A 20,528-nucleotide genomic window follows, 5' to 3' on the forward strand; every position below is an offset into this window, starting at 1 on the left:
CTAGATTCTGTATAGGTCACCCAAATTTTGGTGTGGATCCCAGATATTCAAAGCATTTGTTGGATGGCTGAATTTTTAGAGTTCTTAGTGAATGAACAACTTCAAAAGTTTTTTGAGACTCATAATATATTCCATAAATTGCAACGCAGTTTCATACCACAGCATAGTACAGAAACATTGCTTCTGTCCTTAATACAAAAATAAGACATAGTCTTAGTGAGGGAAAAAAGGCTTTTCTGTTACAGTTTGACATATCAGCAATATTTGATGCTGTGGATCATTCGATTGTTCTTTTTACATTGAATGAATTAGGTATTTCTGGAAATGTATTAGGATGGTTTTGAACAGTTTTAAAAAATAGGTTATACAGAGGGACATTTTTGAAAGAAACGTCCAAGTTGGGATTTGGACATTTTTGTAAAACATCCAAATCTGGAGGTGGGGAAAAGTGTATTTTCGAAAAAAAAGATGGACGGCCATCTTTCGTTTCAAAAATACCAAGGACGTCCTTGGATTTGGACATCACTAGAGATGGACGTCTTTGACTTTCAACGATTTTCGAAACCAAAGACGTCCCATGTCTAAAACGTCCAAATGCAAGCCACTTGGACATGGGAGGAGCCAGCATTTGTAGTGCACTGGTCCTCCTGACATTCCAGGCCAGCAATTGAGCACCCTAGGGGCACTGCAGTGGACTTCATAAAATGCTCCCAGGTACATAGCTCCCTTACCTTGTGTGCTGAACGCCCCAACCCCCCCCCCCCCAAACCCACTACCCCCAACTGTACACCACTACCATAGCCCTTATGGGTGAAGGGGGGCACCTATATGTGGGTATAGAGGGTTTCTGGAGGGTTTTGGAGGGCTCACTGTTTCCTCTACAAATGTAACAGGGGGGTATGGGCCTGGGTCCGCCTGTCTGAAGTGCACTGCACCCACTAAAACTGTTCCAGGGACCTGCATGCGCTGTCATGGACCTGAGTATGACATCTGAGGCTCGCATAGAGACTGGCAAGTAATATTTTAATGATGTTTCTTGAGGGTGGGAGGGGGTTAGGGACCACTGGGGGAGTAAGGGGAGCTCATCCCCGTTTCCCTCCAGTGGTCATCTGGTCATTTCGGGCACCTTTTGTGCCTTATTCGTAATAAAAACACGTCCGGATGAAAATGTCCAAGTGTTAGACATGGACATCTCTGCTTTTTTCAATTATGGGTCAAACACATCCAAGTCCCGCCTTCAACACACCTCCAATATGCCCCCTTGAAATTTGGACGGCCTTGCGACGGACTTCAGTTAGAAACGTCCAAAATTGGGTTTGGATTATACCGATTTGGATGTCTCTGAGAGATGGACATCCATTTATGTCGAAAAATGGACGTCCATCTCTTTTGAAAATGTACCTATAAGTCAGTGATGTTCCTAGGGGGGGGGCGGTGGGGGCGGTCCGCCCCGGGTGCACGCCGCCGGGGGGGTGCTGCGCGCACCTGCCCTCCGTTGTTCCATGCTTCTTCTCTGCCCCGGAACAGGTTACTTCCTGTTCCGGGGCAGAGAAGAAGCATGGAACAACGGAGGACAGACACGCACGGCACACCCCCCCCCCCCCCCCCGGCGGCGTGCACCCAGCGGGAGGGTCCTTCGCAGGGGTGTCCTTTCGCCGGGGGTCCTCGCTGCATCGGGGGGGCGCTGTACCCGGGGGGCGGGGCGAATCAGCGATCCGCCCCGGGTGCCAGCCCCCCTAGGAACGCCACTGCTATAAGTGTTAAAGGAAGGAGTAGAAGATCATCTAGTTGGAATCCAGGTTACAGGGTTCCGTAGGGTTCTCTTTTGTCTTCTGTTTGTTTCGGTCTTCACCAAGGAAGATTTGAGTGGGATACCGGTGCCAGAAATGGTATTCAAAGCTGACGAGTCGGAAAAACTTAATGAATTCTCTGTACACCTGGAGGATGTAATGGGGCAGTTCTACAAACTGAAGAGTACCAAATCTCCTGGACCGGATGGTATTCGTCCCAGAGTATTGATAGAAATAAAAAATGAGCTTGCAGAGCTATTGTTAGAAATATGTAATTTATCCTTAAAATCGAGCGTGGCACCGTAGATTGGAGGGTGGCCAATGTAATGCCGATTTTTTAAAAAGGTTCCAGAGGAGATCCGGGAAATTATAGACCGGTGAGTCTGACGTCAGTGCCGGACAAAATGGTAGAGACTATTATTAAGAACAAAATTACAGAGCATATTCAAAAGCATGGATTAATGAGACAAAGTCAACATGGATTTAGTGAAGGGAACTCTTGCCTCACCAATCTACTACATTTCTTTGCAGGGGTGAACAAACATGTGGATAAAGGGGAGCCGTTTGATATTGTGTATCTGGATTTTCAGAAGGCGTTTGACTTATGTCACCCGCCCTGCTTGTGAACCTCACACAGTTCAATTATCCTTCTAGTTTGTAGTCGTGTGAGCCGAGGTTTACTGTGTGTAGCTCACAAAAAGGCAAAGTGAACATAAACAAACATTACCGGATGAATGCATTAAAATTAAGTATTAATTTCTATGAATAGAATCAATTTGATTTACATCAAATTCAAAACCACACACTTTAGTAAAGAATAAATATATTATTTATTTTAGTGCAAATTAAGAATTATATTGCACGTGCTAATTTATAACCATTTGTAAAAGTTAAATAGTATAAATGTTATCAATGTTTCAGTATCCTACTGGATCCAGTTATCATACTCTAAACTATTTTTCTTTTCAGTAAGAATAAACAAAATCGCAAATAAGTATTACCCAACTACTGACACATTTTGCATAAATTTTCCTAATATAACTATTTTAGATTTTTTTCTTTCCTCAGATTCTCAGTCACTTAAGATAAGTATATAAAGCAGTGCCAATGCAAAGTGTCTCTCTCTCTCTGTCCAGAGTCCAGTTATCCTTATTTTTCCTGTAGTACTTAGCTAGATTCCTGCTTTCTTGACCTTGGGATCAATTCTTCTTTCTTGATTGACTTTACTTTGGTCTTCTTCCTAAACCTAAACCACACACACACACACACACACACACACACACACACACACACACACACACACGCACACACATGCGCACGCACACACACGCGCACGCACACGCGCACACACACGCGCACACACACGCGCACACACGCGCACACACGCACACACACGCACACACGCACACGCACACGTAAAAGAGACCCGTTTCTGGAGCAAATGAAACGGGCGCTAGCAAGGTTTTCCTCCCCAACACCCCCCTTCTCCCTCCCTACCTACCTGCCGACCCCTTCGTCATTCTGAGTTTTATTATATAGGATAGGATTCCAACTATCTTTCAGCTTAATTAATACCAATATCCCAATTAAAGCCTATGACGCAGCAGCTTTCCTTTTTAAAGAACTAAATCAAAACTGCTTAACTCACAGTACAAACCTATTATCCCTTTAGTACTCCCAATCAGTATATTCCCAGTCAGTCTTTTATTATTACTCTCAATGTTTGTCAGCTATTCCTTCCTCACAGACCTGTCACATACAGACACACTAAAGCAGGTCTTCTCTCATGGAAATCTTCTGTTGCTCTCTCCAAACTGTCACTAAGCAGATCTCTAACAACAGTAGTACAGCCAATCAGGAATCTCTATTTGAGACCATATTTCCATACAAGAATTCCATCAGGTATTTTAGGATAAAAACAATATATAAACCCTTCGATTTGGACTCAAACCTCACAATTTAGGTCATAGCCATGGCCTAATGTTTATTCTCTAAAAATTCCTAAGAAAATTGAACCTTAAATACCCAAACTAGAACCCTTCAAAAACGGACTCATTTGAATGAATTCTAAGCTTCAAAAACCTTACAGCTAATAAGTAAAAGTTTCCAGCATCTGAATTCTAAACTTGAAATGCATGCAATCCCCTTTTAAAATATATTTTCAGTATTTTTAAACTTGCCAGTGTCAGTGCAGGTCTCCATTGACACTACTGCACATGCGTCCCAGAGCCTCCCTCAGCTCCCAGATGCCAGTTACTAAATAAATAAAAACAATTCTTCCACTGGCTACACAAAGTACCTCATGAAAGACTCCAGAGGAAATTGCAGAGTAGTGTTCTATTGTGGATTAAAAACTGGTTAAAAGATAGAAAACAGAGAATAGGGTTAAATGGACAGTATTCTCAATGGAGAAGGGTAGTTAGTGGGGTTCCCCAGGGCTCTGTGCTGGGACCGCTGCTTTTTAACATATTTATAAATGACCTAGAGATGGGAGTAACTAGTGAGGTAATTAAATTTACTGATGACACAAAGTTATTCAAAGTCATTAAATCGCAGGAGGATTGTGAAAAATTACAAGAGGACCTTACGAGACTGGGCGTCTAAATGGCAGATGACATTTAATGTAAGCAAGTGCAAAGTGATGCATGTGGGAAAGAGGAACCCGAATTATAGCTACGTCATGCAAGGTTCCAAGATAGAAGTCACGGACCAAGAAAGGGATCTAGGGGTCATCGTTGATGATACGTTGAAACCTTCTGCTCAGTGTGCTGCTGTGGCTAAGAAAGCAAATAGAATGTTAGGTATTATTAGGAAAGAAATGGAAAACAAAAATGAGGATGTTATAATGCCTTTGTATCGCTCCATGGTGCGACCGCACCTCAAATATTGTGTTCAATTCTGGTCGCCGCATCTCAAAAAAGATATAATGGAATTAGAAAAGGTGCAGAGAAGGGCGACGAAAATGATAAAGGGGGTGGAACAACTTCCCTATGAGGAAAGGCTAAAGCGGCTAGGGCTCTTCAGCTTGGAGAAAAGGTGGCTGAGGGGAGATATGATAGAGGTCTATAAAATAATGAGTGGAGTTGAATGGGTAGATGTGAAGTGTCTGTTCACGCTTTTCAAAAATACTAGGACTAGGGGGCATGCGATGAAGCTACAATGTAGTAAATTTAAAACGAATCTGGAATTCGTTGCCAGAGAATGCGATAAAGGCGGTTAGCTTAGCAGAGTTTTAAAAAGATTTGGACGGCTTCCTAAAGGAAAAGTCCATAGACCGTTATTAAATGAGCTTGGGGAAAATGCACTATTTCTGGAATAAGCAGTGTAAAATGTTTTGTACATTTTTGGGATCTTGCCGGGTATTTGTGACCTGGATTGGCCACTGTTGGAAACAGGATGCTGGGCTCGATGGACCTTTGGTCTTTCCCAGTATTGCAATACTTATAATGTATATTTGAACTCTTTGGGTGGTTTCCTTTTGGATAATGAAACTGTTATGTTATCTTATGCAGACGATATATTTCTTTTAGGTACTGTTTTGTTTAGCTGGGATAATACTTTGAATTCTATCAAATATTATTTCTCTCTGATAGATAATTGGGCTACAAGTCATTTTCTAAAGTTGAATAAACAGAAAATGAAGACACTTTGGTTCGGAGATATAGCTAAATTGCCAAATACAACAATTACACTGGCATCAGGGGAGAAGTTAAACACTGAGGATCATTCCAGAGTGCTAGATGAAATTCTAGACTCTGTCTTGTCTTATGAAAAACAGATTAATGCTGTTTGTAGAAGATTCTTCTTTAAGCTTTGATAACTTTGGGCAATACGATCCATAATAATGAAAGAAGATTTTAGATTGGTAGCCCAGGCTGTCTTGTTACCACAACTGTAGTACTGCAACTCACTTTACTCTCATATTTCAGTGAAACAGTTAAAACACAGTTGAAGCAAAACACAGCCATTAGATTGATTAGTGGCACTGGATGTTTTGAAAGTGTATCTCTTATCTTTTGAGAACACCATTGGTTCACGATAAATAAAAACTGATTTTAAGGTTTTTTATCAAATTTGAAATCAATATTTGGTTTAAATTCTGAAGGCTTATGTGAGCTGCTGGTTTTTCCATTTGTAGAAAGAACCTTGGATTTCTTGAGAACTTTAAAGTTAGGTTTTTCCTCATTAAAGAATATCCATTTTAAGTCTGTTTTTGAGGCTCCTTTTCCTTTTGCTGGGGCCAGAATATGGAATAGATTGCCTCTGGAGTTAAGAATTGGCACCTTATTTTTCTTTTAGGAAAATGCTAAAAACTTACTCATTTGAACAATAATTTTTTTTAGTTAATGTTTGTTTCAGATTTTAAATTTTTGTCAATGTAATTTCATTAGATTGCTATTCTCTCCTGATTTGTGGAATTTCTTTTATAAATTGTAAACCGCTTTGAATCCTTTGGAATAACAGTGGTATAGAAAACTCCAATAGTATATTATAGTATAGTATGTGTAAACTAGTCAATTATTGGAGTTAACAATAATTTAATAGTCTGAAACACAGAGGGCCATGTTTACTAAGCTGCTCTGTAGGCACGCTAGCTTTTTAGTGCACGCAAATCCTAATGCTAGAGACACCCATAGGAATATATGGGTGTTTCTTGCATTAGAAAGCGCTAGTGTACCTTAGTAAACAGGGCATTTAATATACACTATCCTTTTTGTCAGACAAGTCAGAGTGTTATCTCGGCATTCAAGCTCACAATCCTTCGCTCTCACAATTTAAGCAAATTGTGAGAGTAGGGGATTGTGAACTTCAATGCCAAGATAATTGTTGGTCCCAAACACCCTGAAACAGCTTTTTTTGCAAAACGCTGGCCAGCATCAGTGGGACCTTATGAAACTGCTCTTATTGATGATTTATTTACAATCTGCAAACACACTTGAGAGTTTAAAAGTTCAAAGATTGAGAAGTTCAGTATCTTAACTTTAATATTATATATTATTTTTATGTGACTAGCAAAGTATCTGTGTATTTTTGTGGAAGATTTTTATGCCTATGAGGTTTTCCCACTTGAAGTCTGTGAGAAGATCTAAGGTTCCAGACTGGAGTCTGGGGCTTTTCCTTCCATTCTTTAAAGTTTTCTGACATCAATTAAAATTTAGACCGATATTGAATAACAACTAGTAAGCTGTTATAAGCACTATTATATGCTTATGTGGTTCATTCACAGTGGTTTCTTGTTTTTAAGTGACATGGGTGTTCCCAGAATTTAGGAGCGATGTTATACCTGGATTTATGTACCTAACTGCCATCAGTTGGGTGCGATAGCACGTAATAAACTATGTTGTTTAATCATTCTACATATTTATAAATAAGTTTTTCAGAGGATCCTTAGAATAACGGTCATACTCAAAGCACAGAATATTTATTTAAGGCACCTTTTTGTGCATTATTTGTTATAAAAACAGGTCTAGCTCTCAACATCTTAGTTTTAGTCCTGGGCGTTTTTGTTTTGTTCCATTATGGCTGAAAAACGTCTAAGTCTTAGGAACACCCAAGTCATACACTGAACATGTGCCTGAACATGCCCCTGACACGCCCCTTGAGATTTGGATGGACTTCTGATGGACTTCATAGAAAAACGTCTAAAAATAGGTTTCGAAAATACTGAGTTGGACGTTTTTGTGAGAAAAACGCCCAAATGCTGCTTTATGTCACTTTTTAGATGTTTTTCTGTTTTGAAAATGAACCCGATAGTTTATTACATGCTATTGCTCTAGATTACTGGGTTACATTTCTATTTTGATCTACATATCCTGCTGCATGAATATTTGTCCTCTAGCTTGTGGATTTATCAGTTGGGTACAAGCATTTACACCAGCTTTTGGTAGGCATAAGTGCTCATACCCAAAGTTAGGTGCAAGAAGCACACCAAGGTAGTATTATATAAAGGGCATTCTGCACAGAATACTATCTTAGTGCAGATCATAACGGTGTCTAAGTTTGGGCACCATTTACTGAATCTGGCCCTATATGTTTTCTTATTTTAATAAAGAATATATATACATTGCAATTCTGACTCAGTTCCACCCCCACTGCACACATTTAAGTACACATGTAAATGCATGTATATAGTCCTATGCTTTTAGAAACGCCCTCTTCAGCATGGTAAAGAGGCTTAACATATACCGGCCAATATCCAGCTGGCAAAAGTCAGCATTTCTATGTCCGCCATTGGCTATATTCCTGGATATTCAATGCTGAGCCATGTCCAGGGCACTGGAGTTGAATATCTGGTTCTAGGTTGGTAGCTAAAGCTTATGTAGTTAAGTGTAATATTCAGCCCCTGACAGCATAAGTTGAACCGCTTAAAGATAGAACTGCTATTTATGTGGCCCAGTTTAAGAGATCATCTTATAAGGTCAAGGGCTGAACAGCAGCACTTAACCATAGAACTGTCAACTCTGCCCCTGGAACTCCCACAAGTTAGCTGGTTTTGGCACAGGTGCTAACCGTAAATATTCAGCAGAGTTAATAGGTTAAGTTCTGCTGAATATTAGCCACAGACAATTGCCTTCACCCTGTGGGGAGTGTCAACAAACTATGCTATGCTGTGCACAATGCCCATGAAGAGCTGGTAAGATGCTATGCAGGATGTTAGCATTGTTTTCTGGAAAAGGTTTTCTTCCAAAAGACTCTAATGTTCAAGCTTCCCTCTCAGGTGGCACCAAGGACCTAGATTGGAGCTTTTGGCTCTTTTGAGAACAGATTTGACCAGGAAATAGTGAGGAAGCTGATGCTTCTTGAATCTGGGAGCCCTCTGGACTTTCTATATAGTTGACTTTCCTATTAATAGGAGAAGTATGGGGGGGGGGGGGGGGGAGTCTCCCTGAATCTCCTTCCTGTGAACAAGCACTGTCACAGCCTTCTTAAGTTGGTCAAGAAATTGGAGTGCCAATGTCAAGACTTTAGGATAATCCCCTTGAAAACAAGCTGAAACATTTTACTGTGCAACATCTCTAAAACAGATATGAGATGCATTTGCATTTGCATGCACTGCTTCTCATTTATGAAAATACCTCTCATACATATTCATTGTGATGTCTCATAAAACCCAACTGGATTGCAGCACTCTAGGACTAGAGTTGCTTATTCCTGTCCTATTCGATCCTTTTTTTTATGGTGTCTCATTCCTGTCTCTCTGTTTCACTCCTTCCTGGGAATGTGCTATCATTTAAAACAACATTCAAACATCAATAATGACCTTCTTCTCCTGGTTCCCTCCCCCCCCCCCCCCAACAAAAAAAATGATGGTGAAGCTTTACTTCTTCTTGAAAATCTGCCCCACCCCAAAGATCCTCCAAGCAGCTGTACCTCCATCCCCTGACTCCCCTTTTCTTAAATCAAAAAAACCTGAGTTCCAGGAAGAACCTTCTTACTAAGCTAGACAGAAGTCCTCCATGCATATCCCTAGCAGTAGAGGTGATGCTTGCCCTTCCAATTTTAATCACATGAGGCAATCAGGACCCCTGGGAGTTCTGCAGAACCTGCCTGCCCCTTGTGATTAAAGTTGCAAGTTTGCTCACCACCCCTGCTGGCAGGAGCAGGCATTGGGGCTCCCAAAAATCTTAGATTAGTGGGAATGTTGTCCAGAAGCAGAAGAAATCCTTAGTGACATTGTTCAGAATGCTAAAGGCTTATGATATTAACTTTCACCATTCTGAATAAGGGCACCAGCAGGGCAGAACTGATCTAGGATCACTCCTGCCCATGGGGCATGAGGCATTCAGCAATGGGGAAATGGAGTGTAGCAGAGGAGCTATTTTAGGCTTTTTGATTATGGATGGGGTTTTCAAGTATGGGTGTGCATTTCTGAGCAACTAACTAGCTAATCACATATACAAGGAATTGCACCAGCTGTATGTACTGTAGCAGGACTTATTTTTCCACTCCTACTGAGGCCCCTCCTGAGGCTCCCTCTCCCAAATAAGGGCCCCCATAACAAGCCCCCCAACATATATTCCCCCATCCTGAATCCCCCCAAGTCAAGTGCTCCCTAGAAGTCCCATCCTTCACCCAAAAACCCCTCCAAGAATAGGACCTAACCCATACAAGTCCACCCCTACCCTCCTGAAGGCCCTCCCTCCAGCCCACCTTAACAATTCCTTGGTCCCTAGAAGGTTCAGTCAGGAGCTATCCCTAATCACTCTTGCTCTTGCCTTCACCATTATCCAAAGTGATGCCAGTGACCCCTTTTGGTAGTCTTACATTACTACCACTAGGGGATTATGTTTCCATATGACAAAGATGCTATATGTAATGTGTGAGCCGTTTAAGATATGGCCCAGAAGCATTGGGCTGCTGCTGTGCGAACCGATTCTCCCGGAATGGTAACCCCAATTTGAGTTGTGCATCCAATGTTCACTGCAAGCTGAATTATAGGATTTACTTAGAAATGCGCTGCTTTAGAAAAAGGGTTAATGGGAGGTGGAGACAAGGGTAGTATATCAAGGATATATAGAGCTCTACTGGCCCACTCCCAACCGGTGGAACACTACACAGAAAAATGGGAAAAAGCAATGGGGGTCACTTATGACCCCAAACAGTGGGCACAAGCTTTTAGATCCCTATTAAGAGTATCAATATCCAGTGCAATGATGGAGAATGGACACAAGATTTTGTATAATTGGTACTACACCCCTAGCCGCCTGGTCAGTATGTTTAAATCGGGCTCTGATCTCTGTTGGCGACAATGTGGGGAGGTGGGAGATATGCATCACATATGGTGGACATGTAAACATGCACAAAGGTATTGGGAAAACATAATGGACTTGGTGCATAAAGTGACAGATATAGAATACCCTATGAAACTAGACACCTGCCTGCTACACTTTAAGCCGCCAGGAACTAAAAATCATATCCATCGGTTTGCCACCCAGGTGTTTGTAGCGGGAAAGATGGTCCTAGCAGCGTCGTGGAAAAAACCATGACTACCTGAACTACCCATGGTTATAGAAAAATTGAGATCCATTCAGCTAATGTCTAAACTCACTGCATTGCACAGTGGCCAAATTGCTCAATACCATAAAATTTGGGACTTGTATAATACATGGTTGTCCAATAACAAGGCCACAAATAACTCAGACACACAGACGTAGGGGTGGGGAGGGGGTGGGGGAGGAGGAAAAGAGAATGAGGTTTCTATATTTGATTGCAAATGAAGATTTTGAATGTTCAAGTTAAAGTTTATGGTTGATAGGTTACAACAAATTCAAAATGGAACTGAACAATGTTGTAAATGGCTCTGTATTGTATTGAAAAATGAATAAATAAAAAATTAAAAAAAAAAAGAAATGCGCTGCTTTACATGTAGTTGCACGTTTTGCATTTCATTACTAAGTACTGCAAGATAAACTAAATATTGCTGCATTAGGGCACCAAAACCAGCATTAGAACCCTTTAACACAAGTAAGGGGGAAATAATGCAAGTTAGTGTCCTAACGCAGCTTGATAAATACCCTTCTAAATATCTACCCCCAGGAGGAGTGGCCTAGTGGTTAGAGCACCAGTCTTGCAATCCAAGGTGGCCAGTTCAAATCCCACTGCTGGTCCTTGTGATCTTGGGCAAGTCACTTAACCCTCCACTGCCTCAGGTGCAAACTTAGATTATGAGCTCTCCTAGGACAGAGAAACATCCAGTGTACTTGAATGTAACTCACCTTGAGCTACTACTGAAAAAGGTGTGAGCAAATCTTAATAAATAATTATGAGGCCTAAGCTAGAAGGGCTAGACAGTGAAAATAAGAAAGATTTTGGGAAGCAAAAAGATGTGCATTTTAGAAAAAGCAACAACACTGCATATTGCAAACAATGACACCAGTTAACTAGAAATATATGCACATAAGCAGACCCACAGGCATGAATGTGAATCACACCTTCTCTGGTTTCTTCTTTCATGCAAATATGTCCAGGTGCAAACAGGTACATGTTCCTTGTCTCTCCTCCCTCTCCTCTGCAAACAGACACAGATCCACAAAAATGTTTGCAGGGATTTCTTAAATCTGGTCTCTGGGAAATTTACTTGAACTGGCATTTCATATTTTAGCAAGCTGTTTTTCACTCATAGTATATATGCATTTGTCAAAAATCATTTGGCAGTAATGGCTATTTTTTTTATGAATGTGACTTGAGGCTCTATACAGCAAATGAGACTCTCTAGAGCATCCATCAAAAACAGTCTGTTTCCTTCCAGACTCCACTGTTGTTTGCTAACTGATGACCAAACCCAGAGGCAGAGATCGCAGATGCTTTCCTCTAAGAGTGGGGTACAGAATTAGGATATGCATGTCCTCCATCCACAGTAATAATGCTGCCAGCAATGTGTATGAAAAGACAAGATACATCAATAATACCATTCCTTCCAAGGACCAATTATTAGACCTACAATTATTAATAGCCTCTTCTACCAATGTACAGGAAATTCTCCTAGAATGCATCAATCAAGTGATCCACACCATCTGCAGTTCAATATAATTAGGTTATTAACCTGACAATTTTTAGCACCTTCTGAGAAAACACTCAAGTTCTAACGCTTCCTTGGAAACAATGAGAAGACATTTATTCAGCTCAGAGCTCAAGAGTAGGATGGGATGCATCTAGACTAGGGGTTCTCTACTCAGTTCTCGGCACACATCCAGCCAGTCAAGTTTTCTCCATAATAGATGTGTATGAAATAGATTTGCATACCATGGAGGGAGTGCATGCAAACTGGGAAGAATAATCTGAATCATACTTACCTGATGCTAAAGTCCACCTTAGGAGTTAGCACCCAAGAAAAAGATCTAGGTGTCATTGTAGACAATATGCTGATATCTTCTGCCAAGTGTGCTGCAGTGGCCAAAAAGCAAACAGGATACTAAGAATTATTAGGAAATGGTTGATAGATAAGACCAAGAATATTATAATGCCTCTGTATTGCTTCATGATGCTACCTCACCTTGAGTATTACATTCAATTCTGGTTGCTGTATCTCAAAAAAGATAGAGTGGAATTAGAAAAGGTTCAAACAAGAGCGACCAAAATTATAAAGGGGATGGAACTCCTCTCATATGAGGAAAGGCTAAAGAAGTTAGGGCTCTTCAGCTTGGAAAAGAGAAAGCTGAGGGGAGATACGATTGAGGTCTACAAATCCTTAGTGGAGTAGAACGGGTAAAAATGAATTGATTTTTCACGCTTTCATAAAGTACAAAGACTAGGGAATACTCAATGAAATTACATGGAAATACTTTTAAAACAAATAGGAGGAAATATTTTTTCACTCAAAGAATAGTTAAGCTCTGGAACTTGTTGCCGGAGGATGTGGTAACAGCGATTAGTGAATCTAGGTTTAATAAAGGGTTGGACAAGTTCCTGGAGGCAAACTCCATAGTCTGCTGTTGAGATAGAAATGGGGGAGGCCACTGCTTGCCCTGGAATTGGTGGAATGGAATGTTGCTACTAATTGGTTTTCTGCCAGGTACTTGTGGCCTGGATTGACCACTATTAGAAGCAGAATACTGGGCTAGATGGACCATTGGTCTGACCCAGTAAGACTATTCCTATGTTCTTATCTCATGCATATTTATTGTGGATATCCTGAGAACCTGACTAGCTGGATGTGTCCAAAGGACTGGGTTGAGAATTCCTGATCTAGATGATTGGACACCATGACAAGCTCTGTAAGTGAAGTGATTTGAGTTCCTTTGTGAATTAGGGGCTTCAGTTTTTCTCTGTTTTCATGGTTCTATGTCAAGACTTTAGGATGATCCCCTTGGTATGTCACTAGCTTAAAGGTATACAATAGTCTAGATACCTTTTAAAACATTCACACCATGAAGGACTTAGATTAGGTTTTTAGATTTTCAGACATTCCATTTATGAATCTGGCCTGTCTTTTGTGTTTACTCTTCTTTAAAACCATTATGGATATTCATAGACTGGAAGCCTCTGTAGCAGAGCCCTTAGACGAGTTTCTTTTATTATATTAGAAAAACTGAAATAGCATCTATTTTAAATGTTCTTGTACAGATTCAAGACAGAACCACTGTTAAGTGTTCTTGAAGTCTGAAGTCACATCTAGAAAACACTGCAGAACCAATATCAACATTGATTAAGTACTTGCTACTATCCTTTCTAAAAACCAGATTACTAATTTCTGCCTCTAGTGTAGCTATGGCTCAGATGGGTTATGGAATGAGCATGCTCAGATTTATTGTCCTCTGAGTATGTGGGGCTGCCAAGTCCATGTTATCCAGTGGGCACAAGGGTCAACTGTCCAAGGATTATCAAAGTCAGGCTCGTCTGTAACTGGATTCAGTTGCAGGATACATGCAGGAAAATGATAATGACTCTTTTTACAAAGAGACTGTACATCAGTGTGCATTGATAACAAGGTTAGAAGGAAGCTTCTTGGTCAAGATAAATACAGGCAAATCTCTTGATCTGTGGAGAAACAATTAATTTGATGTAGGAAGGTAAAGCAGCAGAATATTGTTAAGTGTATGTGAATGGCATGCCCTGCACAAGTCATGCTGACCACTTGACTATCACAATTTGTTGTATTGATGAAATTATTGGTGAAACCATTGGAAAGGTTTTTGAAATATATGCCAATATAGTAACAGCAAGCACAAAACAATGGAGGTGACAAAAAACAAAACCTTGCACAAATGGTGTCCAAAAAAAGCTAAGATACTTACCTGTAGCAGGTGTTTTCTGGGGACAGCAGGTTTTATATTTTCACAAATGGGTGATGGCGACCTGCGTCGCCCATAGCCGCCGAGAGGGGGGGCAGGGGGGACAATTTTCCCTGGGCCTGGGCCTCCAAGGGAGGCCCGGCGCCGCAGTCCCACCTGCCCTCTGTAGTTGACCGTCTGCCCCCTGCATTGAAATCGCAGTCTCACCTCCGTGAAAGCAGCGCTGAAGGCAGCAGAACACCTCCCTTCGGCCCTTCTTCCCTCCCTGTGCCCCGCCCTCGTCTGATGTAACTTCTGCGAGGGCAGGACACAAGGAGGGAAGGAGGGCCGAAGGGAGACGTTCTGCTGCCTGCAGCGTTGCTTTCACGGAGGTGAGACTGCGATTTCAATGCAGGGGGCTCGGCCTGGTGGCGGACGGAGGGGGGGAACGGCAGCGACCTTGGGGGGGGTGGAAGGGGGAGCAGTGGCTGTGGCGATCTCGGAGGGGTGGAGGGGGGAGCAGCGGCGGTGACCTTGGGGGCGGTGACGAGGGCAGCAGGGGCAGGGCCGGCGGCCTTGCCCCGGGCCCGGCCCAGTCTCTCGGTGGCCCTGGCGTCGCCCGGTCCAGGATTTACAAAAGTATAAACAGAGCTTTGTGGAGCATGGGACACGCTCCACCACGCATGTGCGAGTGCCTTCCTGCCTGCCTGCCGTGCAAACGTGGTCTCCTCTGTTTTATACTACAGCAAATATAAAGTAAAAATAACAAAAGGAGAAAACTTCAAGGGGAGGTGGGAGGGATTGTGAGAATATAAAGCCTTCTGTCCTTGGAGAACACCTGCTACAGGTATATCAGCTTTCTCAAAGGACAAGAAGGCTTATTAATTCTCACAAGTGGGGAATCCCTAGCATACAGGCTCAACAAACACAACAAACATTGGTCAATTGGGCCTTGCAGTGGCGAGGACATAACACAGATTAACCTGAACTTATATACAATCTGAATGAGAGTGTGGTCTGGAACAGAATAAAATGTGCCTAGGAGGGTGGAGCTGGATTCTAGATCCCAAACAGATTCTGCAACACTGCCCGAACCGACTATCGCATCGGGTATCCTGCTCAAGGCAGTAATGAGATGTGAATGTGTGGACTGAAGACCACGTCACAGCCTTGCAAATTTCTTCAATGGAGGCTGACCGCACGTGAACTACTGACGCAGCCATGGCTCTGACACTGTGAGCCGTGACATGACCCTCTAGGTCCAGCCCAGCCTGGGCATAAGTGAAGAAAATGTAGTCTGCCAGCCAATGAGATGGTGCATTTCCCGATGGCGACCCCCATCCTGTTGGGATCAAAGAACAAAAAGTTGGGCGGACTGTCTGTGGAGCCTGGTCCACTCCACGTAATACGTCAATGCTCTCTTGCAATCCAAAGTGTGCGAGCTGCTTTCGCCAGGATGGGCATGAGGTCGGGAAAGAATGTTGACAAGACAATCGACTGGTTTAGATGGAATTCCAACACCACTTTCGGTAAGAATGTAGTGTGAGTGCAGAGGTCTACTCTGTTGCGATGAAACTTAGTATAAGGTGCATCCGACACTAAGGCCTGAAGCTCACTGACTCTATGAGCTGAAGTAACAGCCAACAAAAAAAACAATCTTCCAGGTCAAGTACTTTAGATGGCAGGAATTCAGTGGCTCAAAAGGAGTTTTCATCAGCTCGGTGAGAATGGCACTGAGATCCCATGACAGTGGTGGAGGTTTGACAGGGGACTTTGACAAAAGCAAACCTCTCATGAAGCGAACAACTAGTCTCACTCACACACACAAAGATTGACTCGGGCTGCACATACTGCAGCAGGACATGTTTTTCCACTCCTAGCCTAACTGAGATAATATTTAACCATCCCTCTGATCTCATGTGCAACTTTCTTCAAATCATCAACTTACTTTCAAATTCTTCCTACTTTCTTACTCATCTATATGTTACAACTTTGCCTTACCCTTCACTACCAATTATAACGTTCTATTACGTATTGTGTTGTCATTGCAAGTAGTATACCATGCCATATTTTGTATTGTTACTTGAATATTTTTACTGCTGTAATTGCCTATTGCTCATGTTTGATCTATTCTTGCTGTACACCGCCTTGAGTGAATTCCTTCAAAAAGGCGGTAAATAAATCCTAATAAATAAACTGGAGACTGTCCAGAGATGAGCTTACTTCTACATGCTGATGATAAGCACTAATTGCACTAAGGTGAACCCTTATGGAGTTGATCTTTAGACCAGATCCTGAAAGGTGTAGAAGGTATTCAAGCAGGGTCTGTGTAGGGCAACCAAGGGGATATAGGGCCCTCTCTCATACCACATGGCAAACCTCCTCCATTTGAAAGAATAATACCTCTTAGTGGAGTCTTTTCTTGGAAGCCAGCATGACCCAGGAGACACCCTCCGAAAAACCCAAAGGAGCGAATTCTAGGCTCTCAACATCCAAGCTGCGAGAGCCAGAGAATGGAGGTTAGGATATAGAAGTGACCCCTCATTCTGCTTGATGAGGGTTAGAAAACACTCCAATCTCCACAGCTCTTCAGAGGATATCTCCAGAAGTAGAGAGAACCATATCTGCCGCTGCAAGTACGGCACGTTCATAATCATAGTTCCACGGTCTTGCTTGAGTTTCAAACTGATCCCCACTAGAGGTATGGGAGGATACACATACAGAAGACCTGTCCCTCAATCAGTGGCGTAGCCATGGGTGGGCCGGGGCCCACCTACTTAGGGCTCAGGCCCACCCAACAGTAGCACACATTTAGCGGTAGCTGGTGGGGATCCCAAGCTCTGCCAGCTGAAGACTTCCCCCTGATGGTAACAAAAATGCTACTCCTCATGATACTGGCATCTGCACATGCTCAGTTTTCAGTGCATGCCTGCTGAAGATTGCCAGGATGGAAAGAAGCATTTTCCCACCAACTGAGATATTCTTTCGTGGGGGGGGGGGGGGGTTAGAACACTTGGTGCCCACCCATTTCTTACCTAGGCCCACCCAAAATCTGTTGTCTAGCTACGCCCCTGCCCCCAATTTAGAAGGAAGGCATCCGACGCTAAGCTGTAGAGGGCCTGAAGCCTGGAACAGAATTGAGGGACCTTGTGGTTGATCTGGGTGGCAAAGAGATCCATCAAGGGGGTGTCCCCCGCTCATAAGATCTTGCGGGCTATGCCCATATCGAGACACCACTTGTGTGGTTGATTTTCCTGCTCAATCTGTCGACCAGGGTATTATTTTTGCCCGCCAGATAAGTGGCTCAAAGGAACATGCCATATTGGTGAGCCCAATGAAACATCCAGAGGGCCTCCTGAAACAGAAGGCATGATCCTGTGCCCCCCTGCTTGTTGGTGTAATACATTGCAACCTGATTGTCTGTTTGAATGCGTACAATTTGATGAGACAGCCGATCTTTGAAAGCCTTTAGAGGATTCTAGATCGCCAAGAGCTCCAAGAGATTGATCTGAAGATTTGTTTCCTGGGTGGATCAAAAACCTTGGGTGTGAAGCCCATCTACATGAGCCCCCCATCCCAGGAGATATGCATCCATCATCAGCACTTTTTGTGGCTGAGGAATTTGGAATGGAAGTCCCAGAGTCAAATTGGAGTGAACTGTCCACAACTGAAGAGAGCGTACAAGCTCTGGGAACACTTGGATGACATCTTCCAGGCTCCCCATGGCTTGATTCCACTGAGAAGCCAGGGTCCATTGAGCTGATCTCATGTGAAGACTTGTAATGGGTGTAACATATACACATAACCCATGGGTATAACATACACTCATACATATCTGCTGAGCTGTGACCTGCTGATATATATATATATATGTATACTCTTTACATGTATTATATTATTTTATTGTATTTTTATCTTGTATGTTTATTTTTCTATGTTTACTGTATATTTTGTAGACTCCTGAGGCAGGCGCTGTGTCGAGTCGATTTTGATATTTTGCAATAAAGACCTTTATCCATCTATACGTCTCCTTCGTTGTTTGAGAAGAGCCAACTCTCCCTACTGCTTGGGTTTTCTTACACACATCAGGAGAGATTCTAATCTTATAACCAAGAAAATCCACATTTTGAAAATGACACCAACAAAGTTGTAGTCCCAGTCTCAAAATCTCCAGAAGTCTCCAATAGGCCTGAAACATCAAGTGTAGAAAATTTGGCTTGCTTAGGTCTCCCTTGATCTTTCACAGCAGGAGAAATATAATATATTATAATAATAATAATAATATAGTGTTCAATGGGAGCTTAGTATTTTCCGGAAATTTAAAAATATAATTTAAGTACTTATGGAAAACTAAGGAGCCATTGAAAAAACTTGAGAAAAATGTAATATTCATAAGTTTACAGCCCTTGCTTTGTTTTCCATAAGTTCTAATCTCTGATGCATAGCCATTTTGTCCACCACCAGGAAAGATTGTGTACTTTTTTTTTAATTTAATTTTTATTATTTTACAATATATTTTCAGGCATAACATCCTGACAGAAAGTGAAATATTCCATAATATAAAAGGAAAACCTCACATATTATATTCATAATATTTCAAAATTCACTCAAGTCCAACAACAAGGGGATCCAAAACTTAAACCAGAGGAATCTACAAAGAAATCATTAATACAAAAAAGAAAATAGCTATCCGTGCAGGACTAGGTGATTAACTAAATTACTCCCGTTGTTGTCTTAGAAGCGATTAGTTTGGAGAGTTGAAGTGGATCGGTAAAGGTATATTTTACATTGTCAAGCTTAATAATACACTTGCAGGGGTACCTAAAAAAAAAGGTCCCCCCTGCTTGAGTAACAGCAGTTTTCATCATGAGAAATTGTTTCCTTTTCTGCTGAGTTTCTCTGGAGAAGTCAGGGAACAGTGAAATTCGTAAACCAAGAAATGGCTTCTCTCTATGCCGAAAAAACATTTGGAAGAGCCACTGCTTATCAGGAAATAGGGCCACTGTGGCAACCAAAGTTGCTGGCGTGGCCTGTTGAGTATCTGAGGTCTCCAGAAAAGCAGAAATATCTGATATTTGTTGCACATTTTGATTCAATACTTTTTGAGGAAGATAAAAGACCTTCGAAAACGGAGGTAGATTAACTTCAGGTATATTTAAATTCTCTATCAGATATCTCTTCAACATATCACCAGGCTTTACCATTGGTACACTAGGAAAATTAATAAAATGTAAAAAAAAGATTGTGTACTTTTAATATCTTTTACCTCTTGGTCCAAAGAGGAAACTTTTTCCTTGAATGTACTTGCCTCAGAATCAAAGATTGAGAGGCAAACTGTGCAGAGTCCACAGAGATTGTACATAGATCCACTGCCTTCCATAGCTCTTCTAAAGTGACAACTGCAGGCTTTAGCAGGGGAGGAATGTTCAGAGATGATAGGAGAGTCTCCGCGGTCACTCCTCCTCCGCCATCTGGGGAGTCATCCAACCCCCCCTGTCTCCAAGGACTCCAGCACCATCCTACCAACTGGAATAGCCACCTGGCTGGGTGTTTCCCCCGAAGCTGAGGCCATCAGACCAGGCCGCCCTTGCTCCTGATGCCCAGCTGGCGGTAGTGGTGGAGAAATCAGGCACAGTGAAGCATCACTGCCCAGTAGCATGGCAATCTCCATCCCAGCCACCACAGCTGAAATGCCTGAAGCTGGCTGAGTCACTGCTATACACTGCTCAATATTATGCTGCCCCAGAGCCGTCAGGATCAGTGTTGAGGTCAGTGGGAGATTCCTCACTCTTTCCAGCCTCTTAGACATCAGAATTCAGGTACAGGGTCTATGAAAGTAATGCTATGAGGAGAGATGCTCAGAGCAGAGCTACAGTATGTCAGCTTTGGTAGCCATCTTGGATCCTTCCTTGTGTGCACTGTTTTTTAAATAATATTTTTATTAAGTTGCCAGTATGATACAATTGAAGATATTGAAATAACCATGCTTCTGACAGCAACATCACAAGTGAGTTAATGGATATTGTAT

This window comes from Microcaecilia unicolor, chromosome 4 (genome assembly GCF_901765095.1).
Source record: "Microcaecilia unicolor chromosome 4, aMicUni1.1, whole genome shotgun sequence".
NCBI classification, from domain to species: domain Eukaryota; kingdom Metazoa; phylum Chordata; class Amphibia; order Gymnophiona; family Siphonopidae; genus Microcaecilia; species Microcaecilia unicolor.